Genomic DNA, 13,898 nt, shown 5'->3' with positions numbered 1-13,898 from the left:
GTTCTGTGTCTCCCTCTCTCTCTGCCCCTCCCCCGTGCATGCTCTGTCTCTCTCTGTCTCAAAATAAATAAATGTTAAAAAAAAAAAATTAAAAAAAAAAAAGAATGTAAAGAACTCAAAATAGGGGTAGGAGCATAGGAGGTATTCAACAAGGCACACTCTCACACTCTGTCCTCCTCCTTCTTTGTTAATTAAATATCTGATCTGAGCTTACATCATGTTGGGAGTGGGGAACCAAAGTTACAACAAAATCAAATAGAACCTTTCAGCAAATGTGTCAGTGGTTCCGAATGTGAGGTCCCTGGACCAAGCAAATCAACACCAGCTGAAATTTGTTAGAAATTTACATTTTCTGACTCCACTCCAGACCTACTGAATGAGGAACTCTGAGTAGGGCCCAGCTGTCTCTATTTTAAGGAGCCCTCAGGTGATTTTGATGCACACCAAAGTTTCAGAACCATGTATATAATAGTTCTGCCATCACATTAATTTCACTCAAATATTACAGAGACCATGGGTAGATCATAATAACAATCTCACAGTGGCTATCCTTTGGTTTTATGCATTATTTTCAGGTTACTGTAATGTACTCTGCTGATTAAACCTCGCTATGCGAATGAGTAAACCAAGTGAAATGATGTTGCATTAAACACCTTACAAAAAGAGATTCTCTAAGCTATTGATTTGATACATAAAAAGATAAATGTCAAGAAGTTCTTCTTGAGAAAATTCACTTAAGTGGCCAACTAGAGGAAGTGAAGACTAAATTGGGAGCATCTTCCCTAATCCCAGGAAGAGGTAAGCATAGATGGCACTTCAGAAATCCAACCAATTTCACAATTTCCTTTTAATTTAACTCTTCCTGCCCCAATCCCTTTCATTAAATCTGGGTTCCTAACTCATCTACTCTTTTCCCAGCTTGAAAATCTGGAAAACAGTGAAGTGACTTCGATCCAGAAATCACGCACTTGTCATTAGGTGCAAAAATTTATGTGCTTGAAGACCTCGAAAACACTGAAAGCTTTAAAACAAGAAAGGGATGTGGGCTGGGCAGCTGAAACCAATCATGCAGGAGCTATGGCATCTAAAGTAAATGGTACATCTGAATACTTAGAATGATTCTCAATTATATTAAAGTAGTTTTCATTTTTTCCAATGGCTATGCTACTCCTCCACATCTCTCTCCCAAGGCTCTACTCTTCCATGCTTGCTTGCAGATGATTTCAATTGTTTTCTATTTTCTTAATCTTCTCTATTATCTCTGTTTTTTCTTCCTCATTTCACGATTTTTTTTTCCTTGCAAGGCACTCAACGCAGCGTCTGATGCTTCTACAAACGCAGGGATTTTTCTTCCTGTCCTTGAAGCGACAGCTTGTCTTCCCTCTGAAGTGTCTTTGTCGGAATGCCTGATAAACTGTTTATTTTTCCTAACAGCTTTCCTTTTTTGCCTGAAAAACAAACATTAACCAAAAAAGTCCTTGTTTCGCTCAAGTGATACTTTTTACGCAATCCCTGGTGCTAGAGCGCCGCCTGCTGAGAAAATGAGGATTAGCAGGTCACACAGCCTTTGGTTCAGCAAAGGATAAAATTATTGGATTGGAGGCCATTTTCTCATCCGATGTACAGATTCTTCAGGAACAACAAGTGTCATATTCTTGAGAGTCCCTCTTCTCAATACCCTGCAGAAGTCCCTATACTTATCCCTAACAAAACTACACCACAGTAAAATAAAATCCACCATCTACCAAATACTTAAAATGCCCCGTGTAGAATAGAACTGACAACCAGTGAAGTGAAGCAAGACCTTTCTCTGAACCAAAGATATAGAACCTGTGACCTCATATGGCAGGCTATTTCCCCCATTACAGCGAGCCCAAATACTTCCAATGGACTTTCTTATAATAAACCGAAGTCAGCTTTCTATAATCCTCATAGCTTTTATCTGCAATTCCCAATTCTACTTCTGAGACACCACAAGATTTAATTACTTTTCCACACGTGAGCCCTTTAAATATTGGAAATATCCTACCATATCTACCTAAACATTCAAACTGCTGCTTGCTTTCCATTAAATATAACCCAGGAAAATGTGATTGTGTGTGCAACTTGTTATGGACTAAATGCGTCACTCAAAATTCTATGTTGAAGTTGCGCCCCCCAAGATGATGATATTTGGGGGTGGGGGGCCTTTGGGAGGTAATTAGGTTTAGATGAGGTCATAAGGGTGGAGTCCTCATGATGGGATCAGTGCCCTTTTAAGAAGAGGTAAGAGAGCTTTCTCTCCCCTCCCCGCCGCCTTTCTCTCAATCTTTCCCCTCTCCAGCAAGAAGGCAGACTCTGCAAGCCATGAAGAGAGCCTTCACCAAAAACCCAACGCTGCTGCACCCTGACCTCAGACTTACTGCCTATAGACTGCAAGAAATAAATTTCTGTTGCCTAAGCAACTCAGTCTATGGTACTTTGTTCTAAAGTGATCCTACTCTACACAGCACTATTATGTCTTGCAACCGTCCATAGTATATTCTATACCCTACAGGTTTTATTTCCTGGTAGTTACACTTTCAAGTGAGCTAACTGGATGTCCCTATTCTATAGTTGAGACACTGAGGCAAAATTTTATACATATACATACACATATACATATACATATACATATACATATACATATACATATATACACACACACACATATACACACATATACATATATACACATATACGCCACAGCAAGTTTTTGCCACAATAGTTTTTAGAAAAAACTCCTCACCAACTGCTGATTTGCCATCTACACTGAACTCAAAATTCTCATTTTCAGGGCTTCTCTGTTACTCGGACGCATTCATAATACCCGGTTTCTCAAAAACTTACATTTTCAACAGTAGCCTGGGAAATTTTCCCGCTAGTTGGCCCATTTGTGAAAAACACAAACCCCGTGTGGTAGATTGAAAAAATGACCATAAATTCTTTTTCTCCTTGTACCTATGCCCTAGCAATGTCATGCTGTAGTTTCTTCCATCAAGTAGTCTTTTTCTCCACTTGTGGGCTGGCGTTGAGATTTTCTCTTACGGAAATGATACTGTACAAGGTCAGAACCCATGCCTCAGGAGGCTTTGTGTGTTCTTGATTTCACTCTTGGAACCCTGAGTTGCCATGTGAATAAGTCCAAAATATCATGCTAAAGGAAAAGGACAAGTGAGCACCTGGAGATAGGTCTCGTTCATCTGAGCCATCCAAGCTGAATCCATTACAGGCATAACTCAAAGATATTGCAGGTTTGGTTCCAGACCACCTCAATAAAGTGAATAGCACAATAAAGCAAATTAAATAGGTTTTTTTTAGTGTCTCAGTGCGTATAAAAGTTACATTTACCCTACACTATAGTCTAATAAAGTCTGCAATAGCATTACGTCTAAAAAACAATGGACACACCTTAATTTAAAAATATTGCAGGGTGCATGGGTGGCTCAGTCAGTTAAGCGTCCAACTCTTGGTTTTGGCTTGGGTCATGACCTCACAGTTCATGAGTTTGAGCCCCACATCGGGCTCCACACTGACAATGTGGAGCCTGCTTGGAATTTTCTCTCCCTGTCTCTCCGCCCCTCCCTCACTTATGCTCTCTCTCTCTCTCTCTCTCTCAAAATAAATAAATAAAGTTTAAAAAAATACTTTATTGCTAAAATATGCTAACCATCATCTGAGCTTTCAGCAAGTTGTAATCTTTTTGCTGGTGGTCTTTCCTCCATGTTAATGGCTGCTGACTGATCAGGGTGAGGATTGCCAAAGTTTGGGGTGGCTGTGGCAATTTCTTAAAATAAGAGAACAATGAAGTTTGCCACATCAATTGACTCTTCCTTTCACTTGAACACTTCATTGCCATTGTAGAGTTATTAATTGGCTTAATTTCAATATTGTGTCTCAGGAAACAGGGAGGTCCACAAAGAGGGAGAAAGACAGGGGAATGGCTGGTTGGTGAAGCAGTTAGAACACAGACAATATTTTATCAATTAGGTTCATCCTTATTGTATGGGTGCGGTTCATGGCACCCCAAAACAATTACAATAGTAACATCAAAGATCACTGATCACAGATCACCGTAACAAGCATAATGATGAAAAAATTTGAAATATCGCAAGGATTCCCAAAATGTGACAGAGAGACACAAAGGGAGCAAAAGCTGTTAGACAAATGGCACCAAGAGACCTGCTTGACCGAGGGGTGACACAAACCTTCAATTTGTAAAAAACGCAATATTTGCAAAGTACAATAAAACGAGGTGTGCCTACATAAGCCAGTCAACCCAGACAAACCACCAGCTGACCAGATGCAAGAGTAAACCCAGCCAAGACTAACCAAGCCCACCCTAGACTAGCTCTTCCCAGCTGAGCTTGCCCAAATTAAAGAATAACCTACAGAACCATGAGCTAAATAAATAGCTATGATGCTATATGAAAGCACAACATCACCTACAGTGCACTATAGCCATAAATAATTAACTTGAATCTAATCAAGTCTTTAGAAATAATTTCCAGTTTACAGGAAATAGACGGGATTAAAAAAAAAAAAAAAACAAGCTGACTTCTGTTTGGTGATGAGGCAGGTATAAACAAATAAGCATACACTTATGCTCACTCTACACACATATTAATTTACACTGTTATTTTAGTGTTTTAAGTTGCAGAATGCCCTGAGAACCTTGGGTACACATTTTCCCAGCAGTTCTCCTTACTGTGCCTAAAACCTAAATTAGTCTTTAAAAAAAAAAAAAAATAGAAATCAAATCATTGTCCCAGCAATGTTCTGTGTTCTGTAAACAGAAGACATAAGGTTGCATTTCAGGGATCCCGAGGAATGCTGAAGTCTAGCCACTTTAGAACCTATGATGAAGAGGGGCAACTGGGTGGCTCAGTCGGTTAAGCATCCAACTCGATTTCAGCTCAGGTCATGATCTCACAATCTCATTGTTTGTAGGCTTGAGCCTCAAGTCGGGCTCGGGCTGACAGAGTGGAGCCTGCTTGGGATTCTCTCTCTCCTCTCTCTCTGCCCCTCTCCCAGCTTGTGCTCTCTCTCTCAAAATAAAAAAACATTAAAGAAAAAAAAAAGCAGCTGTGATGAAGATTTATCTATATGCAGTCTGTGAATTGATCACTTTTCAGTTAAAATTTTTTAGGACCATTTTAACAGTCTCTGAAACCCAGCCATACAGTCTCTATAACTCACACAGAGTCAGGGAAAGCCATCAGAAGGGCCATTTTTTATCTCAAATTTTCTATTCCCATTGACATAAAGAAGGATTATGATCAACTTCTCTAAGAGGCTGGTAATAAATCAGCCTTGGGGGTTTGAACTAGAAATGCATAAATATGACAGAGGTTTGGGTTCATCTGTTGTCAAGAACAGTTTGGTGCTTTGAAATTCTTTTTAATATGACATATTTTAAAAACCAAAAACCTATTTTCTGAAGGCTTTTCTCCTTCATTTCTAAATCCAAGTGTATCATCAAGGAAAATGGAATCCATGTGCTGTTGAATGAACGCATTTACACTCCATTCATTACAGTGCAATGACACTGTGTAACACTGACATTCCCTTTTGTAGGAGTGACTTCCAAGTTCATATGGTTCTGAGGCTAAAATTTCAGAGAACTTTCTTCTCCCAGCCCTCAAAGAGTCCCAGCATTTGTAAACCACACTCATGACTCCTCACTGGAACGCCAAGTTTTTAAGAGTTTTTGTCCAAATTTAAAATATTCACATGATGGAAAGATTTCTAGATTGGTTAAACAAGTCATTCTCCTTCCTTTCTTTGTCCTTGATTCTAACTGCTTTGGATAAAGAGGATGAGATGGTTTCTTTATGAAGCAGCAGTCAGCACAATCTTACTGCTGAATTCCAAAGTAAGGAAAGAAAAGGCACACAGTCTGAGTGCAAGGTGCTCCCAGACTCTTCACAAAGCCCTTTTCAAAATATCATCTTCCAGTAATACCGCATCCTCAGACAGCAGATGAGGAACTGATAATGCCACAGCTGGGGTGGGGGGGGGGGGAATGCTAATGTGAACTCAGGTGAATATTTTTACCTCCCTGGGCTTCCAGTGACTTCTGTGGAAAATGGCAGGCTACCCCTACCCCAAAATGTGTTCTGTGAGCATTTCCTCAATACCACCAGTTTCCCCAGGGTAAGTGTTGCAGTTACTATGACTGCATAACAAAGTTCTCCAAGTGTAAAAGTGTAGAACAATCATTTTATCTTTTTCATAGATTCTGAAGGTCAGGCATTCAGGCAGTGCTTGACTGGACAGTTCTCACTTGGGGGTGGCAGTCAGATATCGACTGAGGCTGCAGAGACCTGGAAGTTCAACGGGGCTAGTTCACTAGCCAGGGCTAGCTAGCTGACACTAGCCATGGCTTGGGAGCTCAGCGGGGTCTGCTGACCACACACGGCCTCTGCATTGTGGCAGTCTCACGGTAATTGTACTTCTTACATAGCAGGTCAAAGCTCCAAATAAATGCAAGTACCCCAGCAACGAAGGTCGAATCTGCGTGGCTTTTTATGACCTAACTTTGGAAGTCACATAAGATCACTTTTATCATATCCTGCTGGTCAAAGCAGTCCCAAGCTTGCCTATATTCACGAAAAAAAAGCCATAGATCCCCATCTCTGAATGGGAAGCATGTCAAGAATTTGAGGATGAGATTCTAAAACCACCACCACAATGACAGATACTCACACAGAGAGAAGCAGACACTATTGCTGCCATGCCCGTGTCCGAGTTCACCTATAACTACCGAGGACAGTTCCTGTGATTGCCGACAACGACTCACTTCAGGGGCCCAGGCCTCTGTTTCTCAGCCTGAGGGCTTTCTCTGTAATGTGGGAAGAGCTCGGCCCTCAGAGGCAACCAATAATAGAATCAGTGGATGATACTCAACCTCCTCAGCCCTTGGCAGGACAGTTCTGAGGCATGTCAGAGTGGTGCCCAACATGACAAAGCACCACTTGGCCTCAGCAGCAGCCAGCTCATTAACACCTCCAGTACTGGCTTTTCTCCCTTCTCTCTCCAGCTCTTCCTCCCTCACCTCTGCTTCCTCATGTCCAGCACCCAACTTCCTGTCCTCCAGTCTGCTTTTGGGAGGACTCAAACTAAAACACCCATTATATGTGTCCTGATGAGAGAAAAGTTGAAAACTGTTGCAGCAGATGACCTCCCCAGTCTAAATTCCTGCTATTGTGATCAACCATTTCATAAGCGTGGGTAACTGGCAAGGTCTATGATTGCCCTGAGTGCTCAAAGAAGTCGTAGGGTAAAGCCAAAACTGCCCCAGTAACTGCGTAGGTAACTTTCGTATGTGAATCCTACTTTCCAAATAAAGTACTTCCTATAGCAAAAAAGGAGGTCCCTCCTTGGTCCCTTAAAAGTAGCCATAAAAATCAGTACTGAATGATGGCTTACGGCCTGAAAAGAAATTAAACAAGACTGAAAATAAACACATCCCAGTAAAATCTAAACTTTCATAGCTAGCAAACTTCGGGTAATTGCAATTCCTGTAGGCAAGGGGAAGTTTTATTTTATTGAGGAGTTTTCCTTTATTCTTTAACTTCTCAATCATGCCTCCTGGAAGTATACTACAACCCAGGCCCAAGGTATGCTCTCATATTAGCTTATCAGATGAATCAGTCTTCCCTTGGCTCTCAAGATCTTTTATAATTAGTTTTGCAACATATGCATACAGTGGCTACGGGCAAAGCTCAGAGGAATGAGAAAACTCATTTAGAACAGTTGCCAGAGTTCCAGTGTTTTCTCAAGCTTAGCCAGTTAATTCTACTTCTGGGCGTAACCAAGAATGGGTCCCCAGATCTGCCAGGCTTTTTCTTCAAGTTGGAAATGCCTCGAGAACCAGTCTTCAGTTTCTTTGGAGTGGTCTTTGGATGTCCCACCTGAATGAAAGAAGGGTAGTCCCAGAAATGACAGAAGTCTATCATTTGTCAAACACTGTATTAAAGTGGGAGTTTAACTACATATATGCCAACCATCCCCAAACCTTCTTAACTCCCATAGTTTGTCACCAACAAAGGTAGCAAAACTGCATGGGACACAGCAATGCGGTTGTTTTCTTGAAAAAACTCCAGAAACCAAATTATACAATTTCTAACACTGGGCTATTCAGGGGCCTGGTAAACACAGAAACCACAAGAGGGGAGGGAAGGGAAAAGAAGTGGGGGCAGGATGTCTGCTCTAATTCCGTATTCACTCTGCTGTGCTCTGTTTTACAACAATGTCAGCTCTATGGAATAAAACCAAACGTGGTTTCTGTGTCTTTAAGGCCCAGGCAACTTGGGCAATGGGTAGATTGCCATAGCAACTCGTAATTCTACTGTCTACTAAATTGAAAAGCAACAATAGAAAATCCCTAGCAAATAAAGTGGGATACCTCTCAATGATAATTATCTGTTTATCACAGTCTGGTTTTGAGTTCTTAAAACTACAAACACCTAGAATCCTCTGCTATATTTGATTGAAGCGGGGCTAATATTTTCTTTTCTTTTCAAAAGCTCTCAGGCAGAAGAGAAGAAAACAAACAAACAAGTTTCTGAGAGAGTTTAGATGTCAGCCTCATCTATGGGCCCAGAGGAATGCTTGCACTATGCATATACACACATACAAAAGGAGAAAGCAGGATTAAGCAACTCAAAAATCTATAGCAACATGAGGTAGTAAAACCTCAGCCAGTCTTACATCAGACTTCCTTGAAAAAAGGCCTGAGACCATAAGCATGGAGATGTGTGCTTTGCAGATACACACACAAAAAAGTGTTTTAAGATTATAACCCCAATAAAACATCAAAAAGCTCTTCCATCCACAGCCAATTAATTTAAATTTATTGAAAGATTGTTGGGCATCTTGTAAGACACTAAAGCTACAAAAACAAGGAAGACCCAGTCTCTGACCTCTATAAGCTCACAACTGGGGAATGGGGAGAAAGACACGTAAATTATATGGCCAGTTTTCCCAAGTGTTACAGACTGAATTGTATCCTCCAAAGAATCCATATGTTTTAGTCCTAACACGCAGTACCTCAGAATGTAACCATATTTGGAGATACGGTCTTTAAAGAGGTCACTAAATTAAACCAAGGTCATTACGGTCAGCCCTAATCCAATCAGACCGGTGTCCTTATAAGAAGAGGAAATTTGGACACAGACACGTACAGAGGGAACATGATGAGAAGACACAGGGAGAACACAGCCATCTACAAGTCAAGGAGAGAAGCCCGGAACAGAGCTTTCTGTCGTGGCCCTCAGAAGGACGCAACCCTGCCAACGCTTTGATCTCAGACTTCCAGCCTCCAGAACTGTGAGAAGTAAATTTCTGTTGCCTGCCACCTAGTCGGTGGTACTTTGTTCCGGCCGCCCTGGCAAATGATTACCCGAAGCTCTATTCTTCTAGAGTAGTGGTTCTCGATCTTTCAGCTGCATCAGAGTCACCAGGAGGACTTATTAAAACACTACTGGGCCCCACCTCCAGAATTTCTGATCCAGGAGGTGTGGGGAGGGACCCTAGAATCTGCGTTTCTAGTAAGTTCTCAGGTGATGTTGTTGCTGCTGCTCTGAGCACTACCTCTTGAGAAATACTGTTCTAGGGGGTACAAATTGAAGATAGAGGCTGCATATCTGACCCTAACAGACTCAAGTGAAGAGGCCTTTCTCCTTCCTTCCTGAATCTAAAATGGAAAGGATTCCAACCCGAGCTTCACACCCAGGTGCATCACAGGTGAGGCGCCCAGCGGTTACAAAATGACAAAAGTTGCGTCTCATGAAAATCCTGAACTTCAAGACACAGAAGCCCCGTCCACTACTAAAACATAGCCCATGAATGAGTACTGGGCTCCGAAAAATTAGATATCCAATTCTCCCTTCAATGAGAAGTTAGACAGGTATATAAAGGATAGGGGGATTCTCTCCCATCCAGGCAAAGGCAGAAGATTGGGGAGAGTGGACAAAAGTATTTCCCTCTCTTCCCCACCCTACACTATTGGCCCCCTGCCCTAAAGTCACACTTTAGAAGTTCCAAACCTAAAGCTGCGCCCCTCTCCTCAGGCCAAATATGCCCAGAATATATACCCTGTTCCAGACATTGCCCCAGTACCTGAACTCCCTGCCCAATGACCCTGGGCCTGCTTCCATGCCTGCACAAGGCTCTTTCCTCGGTTCTCCCACAGCCAGACCACATTGCCAGCATGCACAGAATGTGGCCCAAGGGATGGTAAAAGAGAAGGGATGAACAGAGCTTGGACCAAAGAGCTGGAGTGTCCATGAGCTTGTGTGAAAGGTTCAGCAGGGCACTGATACTTGGGGTGGAAAGAACCCTAGTCTGTGGCATTTACTGAGTTCCATAGTATTAATATTCCCACTGTGGCCAACTTCAAGATACCAATATGAAGTCAGCTGGCTCACAAAATTCCTGGGGGGGCGGGGGGGAGGGAAGTCCTTCATACTATGGGACAAAAGCAGGAGTGGGAAAAGAACAAGGGCAAGCTGGTGATCTTCATTTGTATTCTTGCCCTGGCCCTGCATATATTAAAGGTAAGCCAATCCCTGTATCAACCAAGATTTGCTCTGATCACCACTGAGAGTGGCCATCAATGCTGAGCTCACAAAGAAGGACCCATTCTCCCTAACATATTCCATTCAGAAGATAATATTGTTGGTTGCCTACCCAAAAGCCATTCCCCAACCACTTGTTCTTTCTGGAAGAGCCTGCTGCTCTCTACAAAGGCTGGAAAATGGTATATACTCGCTTTCCAAGCTCCCTTGTAGCATGAGACATAATCTGGCCAATGGGAGCTCAGAGGTGAAGTTTGTTAGGGCCACCAGAGAAAGGTTTCTCCCTAATAAACAAAAGGAAGGTCTGTCTTCTTCTCTGGACACAGTCCTTCTATGATGCGTAACAGTGGCACCACCTTGCAACCATAAGAGAAAACATTATGCACAAGATGACAAAGAAGGATCAGAAGCGACTGGGTTGGGTTTTTTTTTTTTTATTAAATTGTGGTAAAATACATATAACATAGAATTTACCACCTGAACTATTTTTAAGTGTACCAAGTTCAGTAGTGTTTAAGTACAATCACATTATTGTGCAACGAATCTCCAGAACTTTTTCATCTTGCAAAACTAAAACTCTGAAACACACCCCCCCACCACTCCCCTGCCATCCCCAAGAAAGTACCACTCTATTTTCAATGAATGTGACTACTCTACGTACTTCATATAAGTGGAATCATACAGTATTTGCCTTTTTGTGACTGGCTTATTTCACTTAGCACAAGGTTCATCCATGTTGTAGCAGGTGTCAGAAGTTCCTTCCTTTTTAAGTTTGAATAATATCCCATTGTATGTATCAACCACACGCTTTGCATCCATCAGTGGACTCCAAATGTTGCTTCCAACATTTGGCTATTATGAAAATACTGCTATAACATGGATGTACAGATTTCTCTTCAAGACCCTGCTTTCAATTCTTTTGGGTATATACCCAGAAGTGGAATTGCTGGATTATATGGTAATTTGAATTTTAATTTTTTTAAGGAAGCACCATACCGTTTTCCACAAAACTGTGCCATTTCACATTCCCACCACGAGTGCACAATTATCTCAATTTTTCCACATCTTCACCAACACTTGTTACTTTCTTTTGTGGTTCATTCAATAATGGCCAATCTAATGGGTATGAGGCGAGCTCCTGGGTTCTTAATAGCATTTGGAGCTACTGAACGAGCCTGGAATTGCCCTGCTCCCAGAGGTTATATGCAGGAAATAAGTAATAAGTATTCTTACCGTTAAACTCCCTTTTAACTAGCTCTTAAGCTTCTTCTGATGAGCTGCTTTTTCTGTAACACCTCAAGCAGAAAGGATTAAGATTTAATTCTCTGTTTCTCATGCTTTACATTATACTCTGCTTCTTCAGCTCTTGGAACCCAACACAAATTCTACCCCAGGGTCAAGTCATGCTATAGTGCAAGAGCAAATACAAAGGAGTATTCCTAACAGCTTTACTCATAATAACCCAAAACTGAAAAGAACCCAGAAACCCACTGATAGGATAAACTGTGGTACATCCATACAAAGGAATACTATTCAGCAATAAAAAGAATAAAATCATGACAGATAAATCTCAAACACACTATGCTGAGTGATGAAGCCTTATTATATAAGAGTACATATGGCAATGACACCATTTATATAAAGTTATAGAATACGTTAGGGGTGCCTGGGTGGCTCAGTGGGTTGAGCATCCGACTTGAGCTCAGGTCACGATCTCGCAGTCCCTGAGTTCGAGCCCCACATCGGGCTCTGTGCTGACAGCTTCTGATTCTGTGTCTCCCTCTTTCTCTGCCCCTCCCCCACTCATGCTCGCTCACTCTCTCTCACTCTCTCTCTCTCTCTCTCAAAAATAAAAATAAACATTTAAAAAAAGTTATAGAATAGGTTAATCTAACCTACAGTGGAAAAAATCAAAACAATAGCTATTGTCTCTGAGGGGTGGGAACTGCCTAGAAAGGGGCATGGGAGAACCTTCTGAGATGATGCTAATTTTCTATATCTCCAGAGAGGTTTTGGGTTACACAGTGAGAATGCATTTGTGCAAATAAAGTGGCAGATATACCCTAAAGACTTGTGCATTTCATTGTCTATAAATTGTATATCAAAAAAAAAACTATAAGTCAATATTTAATTCTACTAAATAATATACAAGATGAAAAATTTAGGGGGAAGTTCATTGAGGACTTTGATTTACTTTGAAATGCATTTTAAGAAATCCCAAGATGGATTGATGGATGGAAGGATAGATAGCTCTGTAATTCACAAGTACAATAAAATGTGAAAGGTGAAATATAGGTGGCAGGTGTTTGGGTGTTCACTATAAAATTCTTTTGATTTTTCCAGCTAAGAGTGTTGGAAAGTGACAATAAGTAGAAGTTCTGGTTTTCTATGGTGAACATTTTCCTGACTACCTTGAGGGCTGGAATAAAATCGAGAGGATCTAGGGGAAGAGACAGAATCATCAACTACAAAAAAAAACTTTATACTCTTTCAGACTTGAACTACAAAGACTTACCTTTTTGTTATGATCAAAAACTGGGAAGTGCTGCGATGCAGGAAAGGTCTCAGCTTGAATAGAAACTTTCACCTAAAAACTCGGGACCTACTAGAGCGCAGCCACTGGGCCAGGGGGTTTCTGACGTTCCTTGTGCTTTGTGCTTTTCTCCAGTTTCAGTTGCCCCTTCCACTGGGCATTGGGAACCCTAGGGGATATGAAATTCCTCGACACTCACCCCCCCCCCCTTCCCCCAGCACACTTCCTGTTCCTGACATTGAGAGATGACTCTGAGCTAAGGGTATTGTGACCACTGAGCACTGAGGAAGGCATGAGGGAGCAAGGAGTCACACAAGGACCATGGACAGATGGCCAGCAGGGTGCAATGTCACATCAGGTTAAGACAAGTGTGATCTGTCAATCTTTAGCTACAGGAACCATGTTTCTGTGTCTCCCCTCTCCCCTCCCCTCCCCCCACACGCAATTAATTTTTCACCCTCTGGCTTTCTTTTCTTTTTTAACTCTCTTGTTTATAGATCATTGTGTCACATTGTATGTTAGCCCTGGGAGGGCACATAGCTAAATTCCCTCACTTTACAGAGGGGAGCTGAACTCAGAAGGTGAAGGGATCTTCTCAAGATCACTGAAGAGCAGAACCACAACCACAAAGGTATCCTCAATCCAGAATAAAGGGTGAGAATATTCAAAACTCACAGACATGGAATTCCTTGTTATTTTTACTATGAAGGGACATTGACCCGATTATTCCTGTCCTTTGTGATAGATGTACACCTTAAACGATG

General features: G+C 41.6%; 2 long non-coding RNA genes across 2 annotated transcripts in view; both read right to left on the bottom strand.

The window, feature by feature from the left end:
- Nucleotides 1–13,898, bottom strand: part of LOC144612794 (uncharacterized) — a 114,765-nt gene that overhangs the window by 100,549 nt on the left and 318 nt on the right. The gene's annotated exons all lie outside the window — the stretch shown is intronic.
- On the bottom strand, nucleotides 7,684–13,780 carry LOC132683033 (uncharacterized). The gene is made up of 2 exons (XR_013549891.2): nucleotides 13,117–13,780; nucleotides 7,684–7,934 (listed from the first exon to the last, which is right to left on the bottom strand). It is a non-coding gene; the product is annotated as an uncharacterized LOC132683033 (long non-coding RNA).

Source organism: Panthera onca, chromosome C2 (genome assembly GCF_046562875.1).
Source record: "Panthera onca isolate mPanOnc1 chromosome C2, mPanOnc1 haplotype 2, whole genome shotgun sequence".
Lineage (NCBI taxonomy): Eukaryota > Metazoa > Chordata > Mammalia > Carnivora > Felidae > Panthera > Panthera onca.
This window is presented reverse-complemented; position numbering and strand designations above follow the sequence as displayed.